General features: G+C 38.3%; 1 protein-coding gene across 1 annotated transcript in view; it reads left to right on the top strand.

Annotated features, from left to right (window-relative positions):
• The first annotated feature begins 1,673 nt into the window (after positions 1-1,673).
• PREB (prolactin regulatory element binding) overlaps positions 1,674-9,100 on the top strand; it is a 32,933-nt gene continuing 25,506 nt past the window's right edge. Inside the window, exon 1 of the mRNA XM_056553624.1 lies at positions 1,674-1,826. The gene's annotated coding sequence lies outside the window, so the exon portion shown is untranslated. The remainder of the gene's footprint in view (positions 1,827-9,100) is intronic.

Raw genomic sequence — 9,100 nt, 5'->3', positions numbered from 1 at the left:
CTCTGTATAGTTGGGGGGTCCGGTCTCTGGTCTTCCCTCTGTATAGTTGGAGGTCCGGTCTCTGGTCTTCCCTCTGTATAGTTGGGGGTCCGGTCTCTGGTCTTCCCTCTGTACAGTTGGGGGTCTGGTCTCTGGTCTTCTCTCTGTATAGTTGGGGTTCTGGTCTCTGGTCTTCTCTCTGTATAGTTGGGGGTCTGGTCTTTGGTCTTCCCTCTGTATAGTTGGGGGTCTGGTCTCTGGTCTTCCCTCTGTATAGTTGGGGGTCTGGTCTCTGGTCTTCTCTCTGTATAGTTGGGGGTCTGGTCTTTGGTCTTCCCTCTGTATAGTTGGGGGTCTGGTCTCTGGTCTTCCCTCTGTATAGTTGGGGGTCTGGTCTCTGGTCTTCCCTATGTACAGTTGGGGGTTCGGTCTCTGGTCTTCTCTCTGTATAGTTGGAGGTCCGGTCTATGGTCTTCCCTCTGTATAGTTGGGGGTCTGGTCTCTGGTCTTCCCTCTGTACAGTTGGGGGTCTGGTCTCTGGTCTTCTCTCTGTATAGTTGGGGGTTCGGTCTCTGGTCTTCCCTCTGTACAGTTGGGGGTCCGGTCTCTGGTCTTCCCTCTGTATAGTTGGGGGTCCGGTCTCTGGTCTTCCCTCTATACAGTTGGGGGTCCAGTCTCTGGTCTTCCCTCTGTATAGTTGGGGGGTCCGGTCTCTGGTCTTCCCTCTGTATAGTTGGAGGTCCGGTCTCTGGTCTTCCCTCTGTACAGTTGGGGGTCTGGTCTCTGGTCTTCCCTCTGTATAGTTGGGGGTTCGGTCTCTGGTCTTCCCTCTGTACAGTTGGGGGTCCGGTCTCTGGTCTTCCCTCTGTATAGTTGGGTGTCCGGTCTCTGGTCTTCCCTCTATACAGTTGGGGGTCCAGTCTCTGGTCTTCCCTCTGTATAGTTGGGGGGTCCGGTCTCTGGTCTTCCCTCTGTATAGTTGGAGGTCCGGTCTCTGGTCTTCCCTCTGTATAGTTGGGGGTCCGGTCTCTGGTCTTCTCTCTGTATAGTTGGGGGTCCGGTCTCTGGTCTTCCCTCTGTATAGTTGGGGGTCCGGTCTCTGGTCTTCCCTCTGTATAGTTGGGGGTCCGGTCTCTGGTCTTCCCTCTGTATAGTTGGGGGTCCGGTCTCTGGTCTTCCCTCTATACAGTTGGGGGTCCGGTCTCTGGTCCTCCCTCTATACAGTTGGGGGTCCGGTCTCTGTAAGTGTCACTCTGGGCCCTTTGGGGGTCTACACTAGGCATCAGCTGTTATTGTTGGGGTCCGGTCTCTACACCGGGGTCCCCTTTGGACCATCCATTCCCGCTGACCGCCATATCTAGGGGTGTGTTACATGTTCACCTCCTGCTGTGGAAAAAACTATACCTCCCAGCATGCCCTCACAGTCAAGGTCTGTCCTCCTCAGGGTTAATGTACAGAATGTGTTGTTCTCTATTATGGACCATGACCTCTGACCCCGCGGTACACACGAGGAGCCGCCAGTATTAGGATTTTTCTCCCTGTCAGGTATTATTTCGGTCCCGGTGGCACCCGCTTAAGTCGCAGCCTGCACATCGCAATAGCTGATTCTAATAGGTAAAGGCTCCGATAAGATGGCGCCTAAGTGCGGACACAACCCGAGGAGCTGAACAGATGACGTGTCACTGGTGGTGGGGGGCGGGGCCTAGCGTTACGCCGATGACAGGGAGGAACTTTTCCCCACTGAGCATGCGCAATGTGTCAGCTGTGATGTGCGCGCAAGCGCGGTGACTGATGCTGTATCCTGCAAGACTGTGAACTGGGGAACGTGTAATGTAACCGGAGGAACGGTGAGGACTGTATATATATATAACCGGAGGAACGGTGAGGACTGTATATATATAACCGGAGGAACGGTGAGGACTGTATATATATATATATAACCGGAGGAACGGTGAGGACTGTATATATATAACCGGAGGAACGGTGAGGACTGTATATATATATATATAACCGGAGGAGCGGTGAGGACTGTATATATATATATATATATATAACCGGAGGAGCGGTGAGGACTGTATATATATATAACCGGAGGAGCGGTGAGGACTGTATATATATATATAACCGGAGGAACGGTGAGGACTGTATATATATATATATATAACCGGAGGAGCGGTGAGGACTGTATATATATATATATATATATATATATATAACCGGAGGAACGGTGAGGACTGTATATATATATATATATAACCGGAGGAGCGGTGAGGACTGTATATATATATATATATATATATATATATATATAACCGGAGGAGCGGTGAGGACTGTATATATATATATATATAAGCGGAGGAGCGGTGAGGACTGTATATATATATATATATAAGTGGAGGAACGGTGAGGACTGTATATATATATATATATAACCGGAGGAACGGTGAGGACTGTATATATATATAACCGGAGGAACGGTGAGGACTGTATATATATATATAACCGGAGGAACGGTGAGGACTGTATATATATATAACCGGAGGAACGGTGAGGACTGTATATATATATAACCGGAGGAACGGTGAGGACTGTATATATATATATAACCGGAGGAACGGTGAGGACTGTATATATATATATATAACCGGAGGAACGGTGAGGACTGTATATATATATATATATATAACCGGAGGAGCGGTGAGGACTGTATATATATAACCGGAGGAACGGTGAGGACTGTATATATATATATAACCGGAGGAACGGTGAGGACTGTATATATATATATAACCGGAGGAGCGGTGAGGACTGTATATATATAACCGGAGGAATGGGGAGGACTGTATATATATATATATAACCGGAGGAGCGGTGAGGACTGTATATATATAACCGGAGGAACGGTGAGGACTGTATATATATATATAACCGGAGGAGCGGTGAGGACTGTATATATATATATATAACCGGAGGAACGGTGAGGACTGTATATATATATATATATAACCGGAGGAACGGTGAGGACTGTATATATATATATATAACCGGAGGAACGGTGAGGACTGTATATATATATAACCGGAGGAACGGTGAGGACTGTATATATATATATATATAACCGGAGGAACGGTGAGGACTGTATATATATATATATATATAACCGGAGGAACGGTGAGGACTGTATATATATATATATATATAACCGGAGGAGCGGTGAGGACTGTATATATATATATATATATATATAACCGGAGGAGCGGTGAGGACTGTATATATATATATATATATATATATATAAGTGGAGGAACGGTGAGGACTGTATATATATATATAACCGGAGGAACGGTGAGGACTGTATATATATATAACCGGAGGAACGGTGAGGACTGTATATATATATATAACCGGAGGAACGGTGAGGACTGTATATATATATATATAACCGGAGGAACGGTGAGGACTGTATATATATATATATATAACCGGAGGAACGGTGAGGACTGTATATATATATATATATATATATAACCGGAGGAACGGTGAGGACTGTATATATATATATATATATAACCGGAGGAACGGTGAGGACTGTATATATATATATAACCGGAGGAACGGTGAGGACTGTATATATATATATATATATATATATATATATATATAACCGGAGGAGCGGTGAGGACTGTATATATATATAACCGGAGGAGCGGTGAGGACTGTATATATATATATATATATATATATATATATATAACCGGAGGAGCGGTGAGGACTGTATATATATATATATATAACCGGAGGAACGGTGAGGACTGTATATATATATATATAACCGGAGGAACAGTGAGGACTGTATATATATATATATATAACCAGAGGAACGGTGAGGACTGTATATATATATATATATATAACCGGAGGAGCGGTGAGGACTGTATATATATATATATATATATATATAACTGGAGGAGCGGTGAGGACTGTATATATATATATATATATATATATATATATATATATATATATATATAACCGGAGGAACGGTGAGGACTGTATATATATATATATAACCGGAGGAACGGTGAGGACTGTATATATATATATATATATAACCGGAGGAACGGTGAGGACTGTATATATATAACCGGAGGAGCGGTGAGGACTGTATATATATATATATATATATATATAACCGGAGGAACGGTGAGGACTGTATATATATATATATATATAACCGGAGGAACGGTGAGGACTGTATATATATATATATATAACCGGAGGAACGGTGAGGACTGTATATATATATATATATATAACCGGAGGAACGGTGAGGACTGTATATATATATATATAACCGGAGGAACGGTGAGGACTGTATATATATATATATAACCGGAGGAACGGTGAGGACTGTATATATATATATATATATAACCGGAGGAGCGGTGAGGACTGTATATATATATATATATATATATATATATATATATATATATATAACCGGAGGAGCGGTGAGGACTGTATATATATATATATATATATATATATAACCGGAGGAACGGTGAGGACTGTATATATATATAACCGGAGGAACGGTGAGGACTGTATATATATATATATAACCGGAGGAACGGTGAGGACTGTATATATATATAACCGGAGGAACGGTGAGGACTGTATATATATATATATATATAACCGGAGGAACGGTGAGGACTGTATATATATATATATATATATATAACCGGAGGAACGGTGAGGACTGTATATATATATATATATATATATATATATATATATATATATATAACCGGAGGAACGGTGAGGACTGTATATATATATAACCGGAGGAACGGTGAGGACTGTATATATATATATATATATATATAACCGGAGGAACGGTGAGGACTGTATATATATATATATAACCGGAGGAACGGTGAGGACTGTATATATATATATATATATAACCGGAGGAACGGTGAGGACTGTATATATATATATATAACCGGAGGAACGGTGAGGACTGTATATATATATATATAACCGGAGGAACGATGAGGACTGTATATATATATAACCGGAGGAACGGTGAGGACTGTATATATATATATATATATATATATATATATATATATATAACCGGAGGAACGGTGAGGACTGTATATATATATAACCGGAGGAACGGTGAGGACTGTATATATATATAACCGGAGGAACGGTGAGGACTGTATATATATATATATAACCGGAGGAACGGTGAGGACTGTATATATATATATATATAACCGGAGGAACGGTGAGGACTGTATATATATATATAACCGGAGGAACGGTGAGGACTGTATATATATATATATAACCGGAGGAACGGTGAGGACTGTATATATATATATATATATATATATATATATATATATATATATATATAACCGGAGGAACGGTGAGGACTGTATATATATATATTATAACCGGAGGAACGGTGAGGACTGTATATATATATATAACCGGAGGAACGGTGAGGACTGTATATATATATATAACCGGAGGAACGGTGAGGACTGTATATATATATATATATATAACCGGAGGAACGGTGAGGACTGTATATATATATATAAATATATATATATATATAACCCGGAGGAACGGTGAGGACTGTATATATATATAACCGGAGGAACGGTGAGGACTGTATATATATATAAACCGGAGGAACGGTGAGGACTGTATATATATATACCGGAGGAACGGTGAGGACTGTATATATATATATATATATAACCGGAGGAACGGTGAGGACTGTATATATATAACCGGAGGAGCGGTGAGGACTGTATATATATATATATATATATATATAACCGAGGAACGGTGAGGACTGTATATATATATATATAAGCGCGGAGGAACGGTGAGGACTGTATATATATATATATATAACCGGAGGAACGGTGAGGACTGTATATATATATATATATATATAACCGGAGGAACGGTGAGGACTGTATATATATATATATATAACCGGAGGAGCGGTGAGGACTGTATATATATATAATATATATATATATATAGATATATATATATATATATAACCGGAGGAGCGGTGAGGACTGTATATATATATATATATATATATATATATATAACCGGAGGAACGGTGAGGACTGTATATATATATAACCGGAGGAACGGTGAGGACTGTATATATATATATATAACCGGAGGAACGGTGAGGACTGTTATATATATATAACCGGAGGAACGGTGAGGACTGTATATATATATATATAACCGGAGGAACGGTGAGGACTGTATATATATATATATATATATATATATATATAACCGGAGGAACGGTGAGGACTGTATATATATATATATATAGAAGATATATATATATATATATATATAGAGATATATATATATATATAACCGGAGGAACGGTGAGGACTGTATATATATATAACCGGAGGAACGGTGAGGACTGTATATATATATATATATATAACCGGAGGAACGGTGAGGACTGTATATATATATATATAACCGGAGGAACGGTGAGGACTGTATATATATATATATATATATATATATATATATATATATATATATATATATAACCGGAGGAACGGTGAGGACTGTGTATATATATATATATATAACCGGAGGAACGGTGAGGACTGTATATATATATAACCGGAGGAACGATGAGGACTGTATATATATATAACCGGAGGAACGGTGAGGACTGTATATATATATATATATATATATATATATATATATATATAACCGGAGGAACGGTGAGGACTGTATATATATATAACCGGAGGAACGGTGAGGACTGTATATATATATAACCCGGAGGAACGGTGAGGACTGTATATATATATATAACCGGAGGAACGGTGAGGACTGTATATATATATATATAACCGGAGGAACGGTGAGGACTGTATATATATATATATAACCGGAGGAACGGTGAGGACTGTATATATATATATATAACCGGAGGAACGGTGAGGACTGTATATATATATATATATAACCGGAGGAACGGTGAGGACTGTATATATATATAACCGGAGGAACGGTGAGGACTGTATATATATATATAACCGGAGGAACGGTGAGGACTGTATATATATATATAACCGGAGGAACGGTGAGGACTGTATATATATATATAACCGGAGGAACGGTGAGGACTGTATATATATATATAACCGGAGGAACGGTGAGGACTGTATATATATATAACCGGAGGAACGGTGAGGACTGTATATATATATAACCGGAGGAACGGTGAGGACTGTATATATATATAACCGGAGGAACGGTGAGGACTGTATATATATATAACCGGAGGAACGGTGAGGACTGTATATATATATATATATATATATATATAACCGGAGGAACGGTGAGGACTGTATATATATAGATATATATATATATAACCGGAGGAACGGTGAGGACTGTATATATATATATATATATATAACCGGAGGAACGGTGAGGACTGTATATATATATATATATATATATATATATATATAACCGGAGGAACGGTGAGGACTGTATATATATATATATATATATATATATATAAACCGGAGGAACGGTGAGGACTGTATATATATATATATAACCGAAGGAGCGGTGAGGACTGTATATATATATATATATAACCGGAGGAATGGGGAGGACTGTATATATATATATAACCGAAGGAGCGGTGAGGACTGTATATATATATATATATAACCGGAGGAACGGTGAGGACTGTATATATATATATATAACCGAAAGGAGCGGTGAGGACTGTATATATATATATAACCGGAGGAATGGGGAGGACTGTATATATATATATATATATATATATATATATATATATATATATATATATATATAACCGGAGGAACGGTGAGGACTGTATATATATATATATATATATATATATATGAACCGGAGGAACGGTGAGGACTGTATATATATATATATAACCGGAGGAATGGGGAGGACTGTATATATATATATATATAACCGAAGGAGCGGTGAGGACTGTATATATATATATATAACCGGAGAACGGTGAGGACTGTATATATATATATATATATAACCGAAGGAGCGGTGAGGACTGTATATATATATATATATAACCGGAGGAATGGGGAGGACTGTATATATATATATATATATATATATATATATATATATATAACCGGAGGAACGGTGAGGACTGTATATATATATATATAACCGGAGGAACGGTGAGGACTGTATATATATATATATATATATAACCGGAGGAACGGTGAGGACTGTATATATATATATATATAACCGGAGGAACGGTGAGGACTGTATATATATATATATATATATATAACCGGAGGAACGGTGAGGACTGTATATATATATATATATAACCGGAGGAACGATGAGGACTGTATATATATATATATATATATATATATATACCGGAGGAACGGTGAGGACTGTATATATATATATATAACCGAAGGAGCGGTGAGGACTGTATATATATATATATAACCGGAGGAATGGGGAGGACTGTATATATATATATATAACCGAAGGAGCGGTGAGGACTGTATATATATATATATATATATAACCGGAGGAACGGTGAGGACTGTATATATATATATATATAACCGAAGGAGCGGTGAGGACTGTATATATATATATATATATAACCGGAGGAATGGGGAGGACTGTATATATATATATATAACCGGAGGAACGGTGAGGACTGTATATATAGATATATAACCGGAGGAACGGTGAGGACTGTGTATATATATATATATATATAACCGGAGGAACGGTGAGGACTGTATATATATATATATATATATAACCGGAGGAACGGTGAGGACTGTATATATATATATATATATAACCGGAGGAACGGTGAGGACTGTATATATATATATATATAACCGGAGGAACGATGAGGACTGTATATATATATAACCGGAGGAACGGTGAGGACTGTATATATATATATATATATATAACCGGAGGAACGGTGAGGACTGTATATATATATATATATATATAACCGGAGGAACGGTGA

This window comes from Hyla sarda, unplaced genomic scaffold (genome assembly GCF_029499605.1).
Source record: "Hyla sarda isolate aHylSar1 unplaced genomic scaffold, aHylSar1.hap1 scaffold_343, whole genome shotgun sequence".
In the NCBI taxonomy this organism is placed as follows: Eukaryota; Metazoa; Chordata; class Amphibia; order Anura; family Hylidae; genus Hyla; species Hyla sarda.
This window is presented reverse-complemented; position numbering and strand designations above follow the sequence as displayed.